This window comes from Pygocentrus nattereri, chromosome 13, assembly GCF_015220715.1.
Source record: "Pygocentrus nattereri isolate fPygNat1 chromosome 13, fPygNat1.pri, whole genome shotgun sequence".
NCBI classification, from domain to species: domain Eukaryota; kingdom Metazoa; phylum Chordata; class Actinopteri; order Characiformes; family Serrasalmidae; genus Pygocentrus; species Pygocentrus nattereri.
This window is the reverse complement of record NC_051223.1, coordinates 16,261,660-16,279,414: the sequence shown is the minus strand read 5'-3', so window position 1 is coordinate 16,279,414 and position 17,755 is coordinate 16,261,660. Positions and strand designations below refer to the sequence as shown.

The 17,755-nt window shown below is 39.8% G+C and overlaps 1 protein-coding gene across 3 annotated transcripts in view; it reads left to right on the top strand.

The window, feature by feature from the left end:
* Nucleotides 1-17,755, top strand: part of svild (supervillin d) — an 87,974-nt gene that overhangs the window by 2,323 nt on the left and 67,896 nt on the right. The window contains exon 1 of one of the 3 annotated variants that reach the window (XM_017693184.2): nt 10,534-10,650. The exons of the other annotated variants lie outside the window; for them this stretch is intronic. The gene's annotated coding sequence lies outside the window, so the exon portion shown is untranslated. Of the gene's footprint in view, nt 1-10,533; nt 10,651-17,755 lie in introns of those variants that run through there. 3 annotated transcript variants of the gene reach the window in all.

The following is a 17,755-nucleotide window of genomic DNA, read 5'->3' as shown; positions in this document are numbered from 1 at the left end:
GTTTGATGACAAGTTGAAGTTAGTGTTAGGTTAGATGTGCTAGCTAACAGCAAAGATATAGTCATTGGGTTCTGGATCAGTGTTTCGCAGTCAGAATCTGTGGCGTACTGTAAAGATACACTATATTGCCAAAATATTTGCTCATCTCCCTTCACACGTATGTGAACTTGAGTGACATCCCATTCTGGAACTAAAAGGGTCCCAGGCCAACACCTAAAAAACAACCCCACACCATAATCCCCCCTCCACCAAACTTTACACATGCCAAAGTGCAGTCAGACAAGTAGCGTTCTCCTAGCAACCGCCAAACCCAGACTCATCCATTGCCAGACGGAGAAGTGTGATTGGTCACTCCAGAGAACACGTCTCCACTGCTCTAGAGTCCAGTGGCTGTGCTTTACACCACTTCATTCGAAACTTTGCATTGCGCTTGGTGGTGTAAGGCTTGGATGCAGCTGCTCGGCCATGGAAACCCATTCCATTAAGCTCTCTATGCTGTTCTTGGGCTAATCTGAAGTCCACATGAAGTTTGAAGGTCTGTAGCGATTGACTCTGCAGAAAGTTGGCGACCTCTGCGCACTATGCACCTTGGCATCTGCTGACCCTGCTCTGTCATTTTACGTGGCCTACCACTTCAGGGCTGAGTTGCTGTCGTTTCCAGTCACTTCCACTTTGTTATAATATCACTGACAGTTGACTGTGGAATATTTAACTAGTAGCAAGGAAATTTCACATCTGGACTTGTTGTACAGGTGGCATCCTATCACAGTACCACACTGGAATTCACTGAGCTCCTGAGAGCGACCCATTCTTTCACTAATGTTTGTAGAAGCAGTCTGCATGCCTAGGTGCTTGGTTTTATACACCTGTGGCCATGGAAGTGATTGGAACACCTGATTTGAATGATTTAGATGTGTGAGTGAATACTTTTGGAAATATAGTGTATGTACATAATGCATGCTGGGTGTTGTAGTGAGAGAACACTGACAGATGAAAAGTTGGAAATAGTACAAAAACCTGTTTCATGTACACTACATAATATTACATAACATAGCAAAAACATGTTAAATGCTAGTTCCGGGGAGGAATTCCTCTTTATTGTAGCTTCCTCAAGTTGGATGATGAACTGGAATAATCCAGAAGATTAGCAAGCTACGTAATTACCAGAACATGACCCTACTTAAAAAAAATCACTTGTGTTGCATGCCTTGTGCTGTTCTGTATCATGTTGTATCATGATGCTTGTATCAAATCTTGAAATCACTGCCAATATCCAGACCTGTTGTCACCATACTGTCTAAATACTAGGCCAACATGCTGGCAGTCTGGCAGTGATGTGATTTTCATTAAATGTAGGGTTTTAACTGACAAGGTTTAACTGAACTGCGTCCTTGATTGAGCAACGAGTGAGAATAATGGCAGTGGAGCGGCTGATAGAGCTGTTGCTCTGCTGAAAAGAAAACCTGACACTGTGCACACGTACGCACACTCATACACACACACACACACACACACACACACACACACACACACACGCCCCTTTCCTAAAGACCTCCTGCCTGTTAGGCATACTCCTAAATGACTGAGGAGCTCAGACAAGTCCCAGCAGATATGCAAAAGACTCAGCATTCTCCTTCTGGCCTTGTTTATTTTGATCAGTAAAGGAAGAGGTACACAGAGGCCTCTTTGTTACTGAAAAGTTAAGTGATTGTGTTCAACTGGGTGAAGCTTTGTTTCTCAATGCTTACCAGGACTGAAGGATAGAGGTGAGTTATTCATCCTACGGAAGGTGCACAAAATATCACAGCCAATGTCTTGCCTGCCGATAAAAGGGAGAAACACCATGTTCATTGGTCCAGTGTTGGAACTGGAGGTGATAAGAATCTTGGCGCCCTATTTTTGCTCATGCATGCATTAACGCATGTCTAGGCCCTGTTTACACTTCGATCATACACTTTACACTTAGATCATCATCTAATCAGGACATGTTTACACTTGATCTTTTCAAATGTAGCTTATAGATACTGATCAGATCTGGTTTCAATGCGCAACACTTACTAAGTCTAATAGGCTGTGTTATGTTTAATACTTAAATAAAACATCTTGCATTCACAGTGAGAGCTCTTCAAGTGTTTTAATATGCATATTCTCCATTTGTTTTGTATATTATTTTTTCCCTACTTAGATATTATGTGTTGTAATGTTAGTGTTGTTTTCACCTAAAACAGTCACAATTCCATTTGTATTTTTTAACCTCTCTTTCTTTACCACTTGGCAATACAATACAAGAACTTCACATGGTTTCTTTAAAGAGCTCTGCAGTGAAATAGTTCACTAAAAACCCCAATTGAAACTTCTCATTTGAAAATTTGAAAACTTTTTTCTTCCCAGTTTTGCATGGCCTGTTCCTCATGCTAGCTTGTTCTCCCCATCATACCAAGCTGGGAGGGTGAAGGCTCAACATGCTTGGAGGAGAGTGCTAACTGCCAATTCTGTTTCATCAGCTAACAGATGCCTGCCCTGGCATAGTGTCTTGGATTAAAATAACCTTTTTGGGCACCTTCCTTTTTAATATGTCAGTTTTAAATGTTTAATCTGCCATATGTTCATAGTGATTTATATCTGGATTATATTGTAAAATTTGCATGGCGAAGGTTATTGTGAGTGTTATCAACACAAAGGTTCTGTACTCGAGCAGCCCTGTATTTAATTGTGCATTGGACTGGCTTTTTGTGCAATATTCTGAGCTAGGCCTCTTCTGTTGTAGTCATACTTGTGGAACAGCATTTCTGGGTCAGAGGAAAGACAATTCCTCATAGTCTGGATTTCTTGAACACACAACCTTTAGGAGTGCATTCTGTTGTTGTTTGGGAATCCCAGAAATATCACTCCAAAGTAATAGACCACAGTCTGATAAGGACTACGCCTGTTTTGAGGCTTTTGCAGTACATGCAGCTTTTCTGCCTCCAGTATTTTGCAGTATTTCCTAATAGACTTCTCCCTCACTCCAGATGTAGAAACATCCTCTCAGATCCTTTAGGAATGTTTACAGAAAGCAAGGCTGGCAGTATGTCACTGATGTGGAGAAGGCCTTCACTGTTTACAGTATATACAACCTATTCACCATGTTTAACACAAAGAGCATCATACGCAACATCTGTCTAGCTTGTTGGACCTCCTTAAATAGTTAGAATATTTCAGTGAAAAAGCAAATTCAAACATTTACCTTAAATGCTGTTCATCAGCCAAGACAAAATTGTTTTCCAAAGTTTGCTACTTTAGTTTTGTCAGACTGTGTTTTATGGCACTGTATCTGACACTGTTAAAATTAGAAGTGCACAGTAATATCAGAATCATTGGTAGATATTTGCCTAAAAAAACTTTTAAAAATATCTAGGTGGATTACATTTTTAAATTTCTTTATATTAAAAATTTGAGGTATTACAAATTACCATTGTAATTTTTAAATTACAATGGTGTAATCTTCTAATACTTGTTAGCTATGATCATTGTTGCTCCAGGGCAGTCATATCTTAGCTGCTTAGTTACATTGTGGGTTTAAGAGAAAACTGTAAATTCGATTTTTTTTAGGACTTTTAAAATGTATCCTCTCTTTATCAACAGGCTGTTTTCACTGCTGTGCATGTAAGACAGAGATGTGTCAATGTGTTCTGACTGGCTGCCCCATTTAAAAGGCAGTGCAGGCTGAAACCCTGCTTATAACTTTGGTATGGGGCGAAACTAAATTGTTACAGGCTAAATAGGTGGATTTATGTAAATGCATCCGTTTTTGTGACATCGCAAACACAGTTAATGTAAAACCAACCATTTCTGTGACTTAGTTTTGGAATATGGACTGTATGGGTAGTGAATGACAGGTCTTGAAACTTCAACATTGTTTAACATACTACATCAGAAAGATAAGGGCACTTTAACAGTAGTTGAAGAACAGCCATCTGAAATCAAAGTTATTTTTTCTCTCTGTCTGCCCCCCACACCCCTTCTTGCTCAGTGACAGTAATGGTGGCTTGGCTAGGAAATCCTTCATTGTAAATATTTACTCAGGCTGAGGAGGGACCTGACAGCATAAGGACTGTAGCTTCTGTTATGGAGACCCAGGGTTGCAGAGAGCAGAGTGATTCTAGCGAGACCTGTTAAAGCACTTGCGTCTGGAGTGCATTATGTATGGAGTGCCTTCATAGAGGGAGAGCGAGGGTCGTGGTTAATGTCACGGTTAAATAGTTGTTGACATCCTATGATGTCTTTTCTGCACAGCTAGTCATTGTAAGAGGAATGCAGTTGCACAACCGGGGGCTGTGCAGTAATAGCTGTACAGTATTGTCCAATACTGACTTCACCACACTTCCCCTAAGTTACAGTTTATGAGAAGTCTGTATAAGTGACGAAATTTATATTGAACATGCTGTAGTCATCACACATTCTCAGATGCTTTGCTTCCTTTATTGAGTGGGTTTTAGCTATTTTTGCATAATACAAGAACTGAAGAAATTCAGTTTTTTAAACTAATTTCTTGCTGTCACTGTAAGAAAATCTCTTAGAAAAGGATTGTTGCATGCATGGTGTCATATATTATTGTAAATTAAAATATAAACATAAAAAACCAAAATATAAAATGTGACATAACTTTTGCAGAGGCCACTTTTTATGTGAAATTCAACAAATACAGTAAATACAGTAATTTTGCCCTTCAAGACTTTTCTGCTGCTTTTTTGTGTGGAACTGTTGGTTATCAGCCAAAAGAGGAAAAAAGGCTGAAAATTTTGGCCAAATAACGGAAGATTAAACAGGATTATGACAATGTGCCAAAATATAATACTTAACAATTTTTAAATGGTGATGAAAATGAGGAACAGTGATTAAAACTGTCACATTATCCTTTGCCTCCCCACACAGTTCAGCGTTCAGACAGTTTGGCTGGCAGCAGATCAACACTGAAAAAAAAACATGCATGGTAGAACTATTTCACAGTTTCTTTGGCCATAAGACAAGAGATTTATAATCTATGTTCATGCCAACGGTCTGGAGAGGGCACAGAACTGAAGAGCTTCTCTATTACAGGTCTTGAAAACATGACCACTCGAAACGCAGAACACAATACATCTACAGAAGTGGAATGGAAAGCCCTAACGCAACCCAGTGCGCCATCTGTAGATGAAAATAACAAAAACCTTAATGACCATCTGTTTTCTTTTGTTGAGTAAATTGTATTTTGTGGCACATTCTGTACCCTACATGCTTTAATCATAATAGTAAATTCAATAATGAAAATGTATTTTCTTCATCACCTTACAGTTTTAAGTTACTTGCTTAAGGTACTTACTCAAAAGAGCTGCAGTTTTAAATATATATTCTGTGTTGTGTATGTATATATACATCTTCAATGTCTTCAAGTTTAGGTGAGCTTATTCAACGTAATAATGAAGAGCTCGTGAACTGGCGGTCTGCATTCAGCATTCAAGCCTTGAGTCTGAAAATATGGACGCGCTGAGCTTCGTAAGGAAAAAGGCCTGAAGCTTAAATCACCATATTGGTCAGAAAATTTGCAATGAAATGTTTTTTGCAAATTGTTCAGCCCTAATTGTAAAGGTAATTCACTGCATAACTCGGTAAATAGATATGTAATTACTTAATTACAGTCAAATAGTATAGCAAAATGTAATTACTCTTGAGTTCTAAGGGTTAAAAAAACATTGAATTCTGATGTGCCCCAAGTTTTTTTGTTCTGTTAACAAAGCATGTGCATGTGGAAAAGCATGATGTAATCAGTTAGGCCACTAATGATTGACAGTATTTAATAGTGCATCACTACAGAGTGAGGCAGTAGCTGAGCTACTGGGATTGCGATTTGTAGACCTTCTCAGTTCCATGCTTGCTCACACTTAAGATGTTTTTAACGGTTGTGGACTTGTTAGTCTTTAACATTCCTGGCTTGGACCTCTCTTACCACACCCTCTCTCATTCTCTCTCTCTCTCTGCTCAGTTAAGCCTCTGTCCAGATGGTGTCGGGTCTCGGGACACCCCATGACTGTAAACGGAGCCCCTCCCTACCCTCCACTGATCTCTCCCTTTTTTCTCATCTCCTGACCATTTTTTGAAGTCGTTCCATTTTTCCGCCTAGAGTAAATGAAGTCTCCATCTGCAGTCAGCTGGGATCCCCATCACTTAAAACTAATGAGCTGGAATGCCTGGATCAGTCAAATTCTGGCCTGCTCTGTACGCCCTGACCTAGCCCACTCTTACACTCCGACCAGCTCTCTGTGTGTGTGTAGACTGGCTGAGATCAGTGTGTTAAATCTGAGCCTGTTATCTCTCTCCCTCTCTCTTGTAGTCTGTCAGGGCTTATTATCACAGTGGAGTGCACTCGCCCAGTGAAAATCCCTCTGACAGGAATATGCCCTCACTCGCCCCTCGCCTGCCCAGAAATCAGTGAGAAAAAGAGAGTCTGCTTCAGAGAGAGCTCCACTGGGCTGATAACAATAACTAACAGTTTACAGTTAACCGACAGTTGAGATTAATACCAATAACTGATTATTCAACGTTGCTTTTGTTTTTTTTAAGCTATATATGAAGTACAGGCAGGTTAAAATTCTAAAGGGGAAGTAACGGTAATTGGTATCACAGCATATTGTATTATGTATTAGCTTGTCGCTAGTGTTTTAGCTTATGTCTAGAGTGTTAGATTGAGACACGATAAAGCATAGCTTTTGCTTTGAATACTGCACTTTTACAATAATAAATAACTCAAAAAGGAAACATTAATACACTTGTTGCTATTAAGGCAATTTTCACCCACTTATTTTTGCTGTATCAAAAATGTGTTGGATCAGTGTTGTGAATGGTTACACCTCTGTGTGTAATTATTTAGTTTTACACAGGTACCTTGTGACAGTTATTGTTAAGTGTTCACATGTTTAGCATTTAGTGTATGATTTTCAATGGTAGGTGTATTAAGTACCACTGAAGGGCCCATATCTTTGAAAATCAATTTTTCAGCAGTTTTAGTTCAGCCCCTTCACACTGAAGTTATAAGGAGTGTTACACTACCTTTTAAATGAGGCAAAATGCACTGCAGCCAATCAGAGCTCATGTCGAAATATCAGTGTTAAAGGCACAGTAACAAACACAGCCTGTTTAATTCTAGGTTGGAAGATGACTGTGTAAAAATGAAAGACAGTTTTTTGGCAAATAAAACTACACAAACATTAGAGGTTTAAAAAAAGAATAAAATACAAGAAAAAAATAGGATGTGGATCCTTTAAAGATTAAATGGCTAAATCCATGTAGACATGTCTGGTCAGTGGTATCTGATCCTCTAGGCTGATAGGGACTTCTCAGACCCCACCCTTCCTCTCTGTATGATCCTAGGACAGCTTTAGGGGTCTATGTGTGTGTGTGTGTGTGTGTGTGTGTGTGTCTGTGTATGAAAATCATTGGTGCGAGAGTAAGTACATGATTTTGCAATACATGTCTCAAATTCCTCTTCTACCACTGTACCTGCTCTCTTCCTTTTATGTGTTTACATGCTGATTTGGTTCAGGGTTGTATAATGCGTGCAGGATTGTGGGGTTGTGGGGTTTTTTTTATTTGTCCAGTAAATGTGTATGTTTGTTCTGCCTCTCTTGTGAGGAGAGTGAATAGTGAGCAAAAAGTGAGAGACACAAGAGCCTAGGGAATGATTTAGGAACACATTTCACTCATGCTGTACTGGCACAGCTGTACACCCCACAGCACACTGCTGATGCACGCTGAATATGTGTTCAGTCAACAAATCTATACCCGGAGAAAAGGCATTTCTAGTCAGAGCTCTCTCTACCAATAAATGTTCAAACTTCAGATTAAGAGTTTCTTAAGACTAGCTTTTAAATGATCTGTCAATGCTCCCCCAAAAATGTGTCCTTTTGTTCAAATGTGCCAAGATTGTGCAAGTTTTACAGAACATTGGCTGTAATCTCATTGAAAAAATGAGAAACTGTAGTGTACCATATAGATTTTAGACACAAAGCACCTCGTCTAGCCAATAATGCTGTCGGTACTCATTTGCAGCATGAATGTTATTCAGAATGAATTCTTTTGCGTCGTGGGTCAACTTTGGCTTGTCCATACCAGAGATGTTTTACACAGTACAGGAGGTCTCTATAAAATTTAGATTTTTACATTTACATTTAGACCTTTTTAACCTGTGGTTCATCAGGGAACCAGCTGAGCCTGAAGAGCTAAAGTGCATTTTACTGATAAAGACAAAATGTGACCAGCAGTTGGAAAGGTTAGCATTTTGCTTGAAAGAAAAAAGTCTGTTTGGACAATATTGTCCAAAAGGTTTGTGACAGTAGACCTTGAGTCTGCTTATCTACATATACAATATGTAGACAACCGTGCGCTAAAGTATATATATGTATGTGTGTGTGGGTGAAAAAAATAAGTTAACACATCCTCTGCTCTAACACATCTTCTAAATTATATGTATATATTGTACAAAGAAATGTCTTTCACCCAGATAAGATTATGTACCTTAAAAGACATTAATAATCCAGATTGGGATCTGTGCTGTCAGTGTGGGTGCTGGTAGATGGTTGTTCATTGTGCTCAGATTTGGCAGGGTGTCTGAAGGATTTTAGTTGAAGATGGGGGGAGGGGGCATTAAACAAGTTTGAGGGTCATGGGGTGCGAATGGGCAGAGATTACTTATTGTTTGTGTATGTGCAGGTGAGTGTGTTGAGCATGCGTGCTGTGTTTTTACATAAAGCTCCCCACTGCTTCAGTATTTCACTACACAATTACTAGAGCTTTTCCCTACACAATGCCATGGCTACACAAAAAAGAGGGCAGCAAGGCCCCCTGCAGCCTTCTCCATCCACTGTGGCCACTGTGGACACGACAGTAACATAGCTCCTTTATAGCTCAGCAAAGGTTTCTGGCACCCCATGGTCAAATGACAGTATTAATTTTTTGTAAGGTCTCCGAGCTTAGGCTCATTAGGTTTAATAAATTATGTAACAATTATGTTCAAAATTCTCAGTCTGTTGTGCTTACACTCAACAGCCATGAACTTATCTGAGGATCTGAAACGTAATTGTAATTCATACAATCCAAGTTACAAAAGTTAATTGTTTGAATGTTTTACATATTGCGACTACAAGTTGTTTTTAATATAAATCAAGGTATATCACATGTCAGTATGCAGCAATGGAGTTAAAATACAGGCCCACTGTCTCCCCATCTGTGTAATGTGGCTTTACATGGTGAAATTTTCACATGACTAATTTCCATGCAAATAAACAGTTGCACAAAACAATTCAACAATAATTTTCTGCTAATAAGTCTAGAAGATAGTATTTTTATATATCATTCTCACTTTTGCTTTATTTTAAAGCCCAGAGAGAAGAAAATCAATGACCTAGGTTTGTAGAGTTCCTTTATTTCATTTACAGTCCAAAAGACCAACATTTTCAAGATTAATTTTTCAATGTCAAATTTCAAAACAGAAGACATGTTTAACAGAAAATTGCACAGAAGCCTCAACAGTATTTTTCAGTATTAAGTGTCTCCAGTCTGCCTTTATCATAGCTTCCTTTTTTGGGAGACTCTTGGGAGGCAGTTTGCTTTTTTTTGGTCATTTTGACTGGAAATTAAATAAATAGGGGGTGGTCTTTGTCTTTTGCGTAGTTTTTTACATTATCAGCAGGCAGGCAGAGTAAACAGCTGTCATATTAACATGAACAGGCTAGCAAACCTGCTAAATAAACTATCAGCAAATAAGCAAATTTACTCTAAGTGACATCTCTTTTAGGGTTTGCCCATGATGTGTTGATTTGGTTGAAATGACAGTATTTGACATTACTGATGTTTTGATTGGAGTTTCATGACACTTTGACTGTTTCAGCTGTTTGAAGTTTCAGGCCAGTTTCAAATTACTTCAATGCTTCAAATAATGCAAAGTGAAATTTAGTTTCACGCTTGTTTTAAGCGACTAATGTTGCATGAAAGTTCCAGAATGTGAAGTTCTTTGTACAGGAGATGAGACAAGCACAATTGTAAACATGCCTTTTGCCTGAGTTCAGCTTTGAGTGACCCTGTTACAAAGCAATGAAAACTGGGACATAGTGGATGGTAGGGGGTAACTAAGGAGGTGGAAATGAGTGAGAGAGAGAAAGAGTGCATTTAAAAAGCCCCGTAGTCGTAATAGCTAAGTCTGTTGGGCTGTGGACCCTGAGCAGGCATGAAGTCAGCAGACAGGGTCCATAATGAGAACCATATTCACTTTGTCCTTCGCTGAGTGGCTGGTGTGGATTTCAGCACTGTAACTGTATGGTGTAATGACTCCAGAGCCGTCCAGACTCGAGCGCTCGGCTAGCTTTTATAGTGAATTGTTTTAGGCGTAAGCCACTGCTTAGCACATGTAGATGTCAGATAGAGTTATTGGATTACAGGCTGATGAAGCATGCTGAGCCCCATCTCCCCGTGGCTGGTCACATGACCTGCCACGATCACAGATGCCCTCACAGACTCTCTCTCGCTCACACTTTCACTAATAGCTCGTTTGGTAAGTTGGCACTTCACCATAGCGTGCTGCACTGTGCTGAGGCTGTGTATTTTTGGATGAGAGGAGGAGGAGTGTGTGTCTGAGCAGAGGTAAGAGTGTGTTTATGGTGCTTTTAGGTGCTGTGGGGTGTGTAATGCTCTCACTCTCACTCTGCTTGTCATCCTCCTCATGGATCACTACGCATCACAGCCAATCCTTTTTAACCACCACAGGGGGAGAAAGACTTAACAAATGCCTCAGATCTTCTTTCAGCCAACATAACAGACTCTCTCTCTCTTTTTCTCTCTCTGTCTAAAGCTTACTCTCTGACACTGTCTCTCCCTCTTTGTCTTTCAGGCTGTCTTTCTCTCTCTGACTCTTTCTCTCTCTCTCTCTCTCTCTCTCTCTCTCTCTCTCTCTCTCTCTGACTCTGATCCTTTGTCTCTCTGACTCTATTTCTCTCTTTCTGACTCTTTCTGTCTGACTGTTTGACTCTCCTCTCTATGACTCTCGCTCCGACTCTGTTCTCTCCGACTCTGTTCTCTGTTCTTTTTCTCTCTAGATCTCTGTTCTGTTTCTCTGTTCTTTCTCTCTCACTTTGTCTCTCTCCGTCTCTCTCACTCTGCCCGATTCTGTCTCTCTCTGTGTCTCTCTGTCTGACTCTGATATTGAATTTAGGGGCCTAAAATATCATCTAATTTAATTTTAGATTGTATATTTTAATTTTATTCACCAGTTGTTTTAATGAAATTATTTACTGGCAGGTGTGATTGCCAGTTCTCAGCTGTTAAACTCATAAACAAGAGAAAAAAATGTTAAATAAGATATAATAATACATAATTCTTTGTGGTTTTGTATTATGTTTCCTTGTTTTTTTATTTTATTTTTACGCTATAGTAATGAGGAACTTGATTGTGTTGAGGATTATTTTTCGACCTGTCTTTGCATGATGTTGCTGGTTTGGTGGCACTGATATTTGCCTGAAATTCTGTACCAGAAGATTAGTTGAGCATGTGTCTTTATTAGGATTTTGGGTAATACCTTACAGTAAATACAAGTACATTAAGCATCCATGGCAAATTTATGATCAGCACAGTAAGACTTTACAATCACATCATCAGTTTGAAACACCCATTACATACATTCACTCATGAATAACATATATGACATAATGAATTGTAAATGTACTCAGGGATGCGTACTATACACACATATGTGTATATATATATATGTATATGTGAGATACTAATATGTCTAATATATATGTGAGAGTGTGACTGTGCTACAAGTTACTTGAATGCCTTATGCACGTGTAGTTACTGTAAATCGTTACCAGATATTGTGTGTCGTCAGGAATGGTGCAGGAGGGATTTATGTGGTAGTGTGGTAGTGTGGTAGTGTCTCTGTGTTTGTGTGTGGTCATTCTGTGCTCCTCTGCTGCAATGAGGCTTTGCTCTGTCTGGAAAAGAAAGAAGCAGAGCTCAAAGCTGCTGTTGGGTGTTGGGGGTGCCTGATGAGGGACAGTGGCCTGGGTTTGACCTTGCACTGGGTTATGAGTGTGTATGGTATGTTTGCAGAAGGAACTTTCAGCTCGTCATGCCCAGGGATGGGGGAGTAGCTAAGTAGCGCACTACTTTTTGTAGTTAGCTACAAATTTTTCTTCAGTGTTAAAGGTTGGTGAATTAGCAGTTATGCATTAAATCCAGCGTTTAAGACAATTAATTGTGAAAACTGTGTATTATTGCAATTTTACAACAAATGAGGATTATGTTATTTTACCTAAAAATCTAGTTCTGCTGTGGAGCTGCAGCAGCTCTGCAGCAGTGAAGAGATTATTCAGGCCTGATTCCCACCCCAAACAGAGCTAGAGTCACTGAGAATTTTGAGGCTAAAGTGTTTCTTTAACAAAGACTCTGAATGTCATGTCTGTATATATAATGATCAGGCATAACATTATAACCACCTCCTTGTTTCTACGCCCATTGTCCATTTTATCAGCTCCACTTACTATATAGGTGCACTTTGAAGTTCTACAGTTACAGACAGTAGTCCATCTTTTTCTCTGCATACTTTGTTAGCCCCCTTTTACCCTGTTCTTCAGTGGTCAGGACCCCCATGGACCCTCACAGAGCAGGTACTATTTGGGTGGTAGATCATTCTCAGAACTGCAGTTACACTGATATGGTGGTGGTGTGTTAGTGTGTGTTGTGCTGGTACAAGTGGATCAGACACAGCAGTGCTGCTGGAGTTTTAAACACTGTGTCCACTCACTGTCCACTCTATTAGACACACCTGCGTTGTCGCTTCACCCTGTAGACGTAAAGTCAGAGACGATAGCTTGTATTTTTGCTGTGCGGTATGAGCTAATCATGCTCTAGTCCTTCATCAGTGGTCCCAGGGCACTGTTGGCTGGATTTTTTTTGTTGGTGGACTATTCTCAGTCCAGCAGTGACACTGCTGTGTCTGATCCACTCATACCAGCACAACATACCACAACCATGTCAGTGTTACTGCAGTGCTGAGATTAATCCACTACCGAAATAGTACCTGCTCTCTATGGGGGTCCTGAGCACTGAAGAACAGGCTAATAGGGGGCCTAAAAAGTATGCAGAGAAACAGATTAACTACAGTCTATAATTGTAGAACTACGAAGTGCACCTATATAGTAAGTGGAGCTGATAAAATAGACAATGAGCATAGAAACAAAGAGGTGGTCATAATGTTATGCCTGATCAGTGTATCTTTGCTGAAATGTTTAAATTAGAGCAGTTTTATTTCAACAGTTGACAGTGCTTTGCACAAAATTCTCTGGTTTGTATTCGGTTATTTTTGTAGATTTTTGTTAGTAAAAACCTGGAATGATTGACTTTGAATTTAGTCTTAATTTTTGTTGAATATCACACCTTTGGTTGTGTAAGTTTGATAGTTGGCTACACTTAAACTTACATTTTTTTCGTGATCTTTTTGTAAATTTGCAGATTTTCAATTGTGTGTTTCTTTCTGGCACAGGATTAAATGCAGGATTAAAGTGTCTTCTTCACATTATCAGTTGGGCTTGTTTGGTGTGTCAGGTGGAGATTCACAAATGTTCTGACAATCGTGCTTTGAAAGTAGCTAAAAAGTACTGCACTACTTTTCAAAAAAGACAAATATCTAAATTGTAGCTATCTACAAATTTTGTGAACTTATAATTTTTCAGTAGCTCAACCCTGGTCATGTCTCATCATAATTTGCATTACTGTGCAGGATTTGTGTTGGTGTCAATGATTTTATCCAAATAATTGTGTTTTCCATCCACTCTTAGAAAACAAGGTGTAAAACTTGTACCTGCAAATGTACAGCTAGTCCAACTGTGAAACTTAAAGTTGCAATATAGGTTTTGGTGATTATGCTGGTTGTGCTTTGGATCCCTTACTCTAGCAGGTGAATCTGCTGATTACGAGAACATTGAAAGAGAACTTAGTCAAAACTTGGTGAAGGACATTTCCATCGTTGATGTAAGTGAATTAACTTCTGTTGTTATGGTATCTTCATCAGTACAGTGTTGATTTTGCATTGGAGACCTTTTTTTGACCATGTGCATGTGATATTTATATGTAAAGACATATGACGTGGTCTGAAAAAAATCTTGCCAAATGTTATATGGCTTTAAAGACTATATCTGTGTATATTTATTCTTCCTGACTCAGTAATGCTACTTCTTTGAGTTTTAGCCAAAAAAAATCATACTTAGTGCTGATTAAATGGGTTTCATAGGTACACTACTTTTACTTTTTCAATAGCAAAGGGCATATTTGTACTTCAACTTTTTAAAGTAGAAAATATAACACATAACCAGGGTGTATGGAATCAATGTACTTAAAAATATGCACTTATAACTGCAACAGAATATGGTACAATATGGTGCTGAAGCCTATCCCAATGGCCACTAGGCGGAAGGCAGAATACACTCTGGACAGTTCGCCAGTCCATCGCAGAGCAGACAGACAGACATATACACTCACACGTTCACACCTAAGAGCAATTTAGCATGTCCAATGGCCAGGCTTCATATCTTTGGACTATGGGAGGAAACCGGAGCACCCGGAGGAAACCCACATGGACACGGGGAGAACATGCAAACTCCACACAAACCCAGGCCCTTCTTGCTGTAAGGCAATAGTGCTGCCCACCATGCTGCCCACCTGCCAAAATAAAAAACATTAAATTAGTCACTTGCATATTTTGAGCGAGTTTTGACCTTGGCTGTTTGTGATTGTACATCCTTGGTTTCCGTGATGTACTGCTGACATGGCGTCAGGCGTCACAGTGAGCAGCTAGAGATGTGGGAGTCAGAGCTGATGACAAACAGATGCTGTGGTGGCAATGAAATCTCAGTGCTGACAGTGTTTCACATGAAATCTACGCTTTTGGTCTGCCTCATGTTGACTCATCAGTGCTGTCTTCATAGCGCTGAGCTGTGAAGCCAGAGCCCTAGTGTAGTGGCACCAATATAGCCATTTCCTTTTTATTGCCATTATTAATTGGTGTTGAAAGGAGCAAGTTAGCTTTCATTTATGATCTGATGCCTGGCCAAATGGGCCTGAATGTTTGGATTCAAACAACCCAGCATCTAGAAAGGCCTTTGAATAAGATTGTAGGATTATACACAGGGAAAAATGAGTTAAAGCAATACTCCAGAATTTTTCAATTTGATTTCTAAGTGCTGTATCTCTAGTATTCCCACAGACAATAATTTCAGTGCATTTCCTTGTATGAAAAATAAAAACGCGATGGCCTTATTGATCAAAGTTGTGCAAAACAGAATGCAAGTGCCAGCCTATTAGTCCCTAATTTACAAAACATTCACATGACGCTCGCCCTGATTCATGCAGATGTTTCATTAGCGAACTAAGAAAACAAAAACGTTCAGCAGTGCGTTGGCCAATGGCTGTGCTTGTAGGTGGAGTTTAAGGTCATTGACAAAACTTTATAGTGTTACGTTTACGAAGGCTGGAAAGAATAAAATATAAAATAAACAACGTCTTAAAATAATGCATTTAAACTGTATGAGATACTTCTGTGTTTTGTATTTTTTATTTTTTCAGCAGTGTCAGTAATATAAAACAATAGCACAGTGTGACATCTATCCATTCAGTTGTAGTTGCATCAAAGTGTAAAACAAGTCTGCTTTTGTATTGGATTGTCATATGCACAAACTATTAGTATTACTGTTATTTTCTATTTTTTAGTTTTGCTATTGGTATTATAGATTGTATTGGTGATAATTTAGGTTAGTTAACTGCGGATCAGGTATTTTTTTTCAGGTGGTTAAACTAAACTAAACTTATGCTTATTTTTATGTGATATGTGAGTGAGTTTGATCATAGACACTGCTCAAAAAATAAAGGGAACACTCAAATAACACTTCCTAGATCTGAATGAATGAAATTTTCTCATTGAATACTTTGTTCTGTACAAAGTTGAATGTGCTGACAACAAAATCACACAAAAATCATCAATGGAAATCAAATTTATTAACCAATGGAGGTCTGGATTTGGAGTCACACACAGAATTAAAGTGGAAAAACACACTACAGGCTGATCCAACTTTGATGTGATGTCCTTAAAACAAGTCAAAACGAGGCTCAGTATTGTGTGTGGCCTCCACGTGCCTGTATGACCTCCCTACAATGCCTGGGCATGCTCCTGATGAGGTGGCGGATGGTCTCCTGAGGGATCTCCTTGCAGACCTGGACTAAAGCATCCACCAACTCCTGGACAGTCTGTGGTGCAACGTGATGTTGGTGGATGGGGCAAGACATGATGTCCCAGATGTGCTCAATCGGATTCAGGTCTGGGGTACGGGCGGGCCAGTCCATAGCTTCAATACCTTCATCTTGCAGGAACTGCTGACACACTCCAGCCACATGAGGTCTAGCATTGTCCTGCATTAGGAGGAACCCAGGGCCAACCGCACCAGCATATGGTCTCACAAGGGGTCTGAAGCTCTCATCTCGATACCTAATGGCAGTCAGGCTACCTCTGGCGAGCACATGGAGAGCTGTGCGTCCCTGCAAAGAAATGCCACCCACACCATTACTGACCCACTGCCAAACCAGTCATGCTAAATATGTTGCAGGCACCAGATCACTCTCCACAGCATCTCTGTCACATGTGCTCAGTGTGAACCTGCTTTCATCTGTGAAGAGCACAGGGCGCCAGTGGCGAATTTGCCAATCCTGGTGTTCTTTGGCAAATGACAAGCGTCCTGCACGGTGTTGGGCTGTGAGCACAACCCCCATCTGTGGACGTCGGGCCCTCATACCATCCTCATGCCTGGCCTGTCTCCTGGTAGCGCCTCCAGCCTCTGGACGCTACGCTGACAGACACAGCAAAACTTCTTGCCACAGCTCACTTTGATGTGCCATCCTGGATGAGCTGCACTACCTGAGCCACTTGTGTGGGTTGTAGAGTCCGTCTCATGCTACCACGAGTGTGAAAGCACCACCAACATTCAAAAGTGACCAAAACATCAGCCAGAAAGCAGAAAGGTACTGAGAAGTGGTCTGTGGTCCCACCTGCAGAACCACTCCTTTATTGAGTGTGTCTTGCTAATCGCCAATAATTTCCACCTGTGGTCTATTCCATTTGCACAACAGCAGTGAAATTGATTGTCAATCAGTGTTGCTTCCTAAGTGGACAGTTTGATTTCACAGAAGTTTGATTTACTTGGAGATATATTGTGTTGTTTAAGTGTTCCCTTTATTTTTTTGAGCAGCGTAAATATGCCAAGGATGAAATTGGCAAATAGAAAAACTGACTGTGAAATTTCAGGTCCTGAAGCAACAGAGGAAGGTAGAAAAATCCTGGAGTTTTCCACGAAAAGGAGCCCTGCTGGTCTTTTTTTTGCTTTGTGGAGTCACACAGTAGTTTTGATAGCTGCAGCAACAGACAATGTTACTGTCTTTGCTTTTCCAGATGTGCAGTATCGAGGTGCATCTTGGCTATAAATGAACTGGCATAAACAATATACTAAAAATACTACAAATAAATAGGGTTAAAAACAATAATAATAATGAAATATTGATAATAATTTGAAACCACATATAACGTTTTGATCAAAAGCATCCCATAACAAGAGCATTACGCAAGTCAAGCTTGAATCATCAGTGTGACCTCCAGCTGTCCTACTCTGTGAAGAATATTTAGCTCAGGGCAAATAGATTAGGCCCA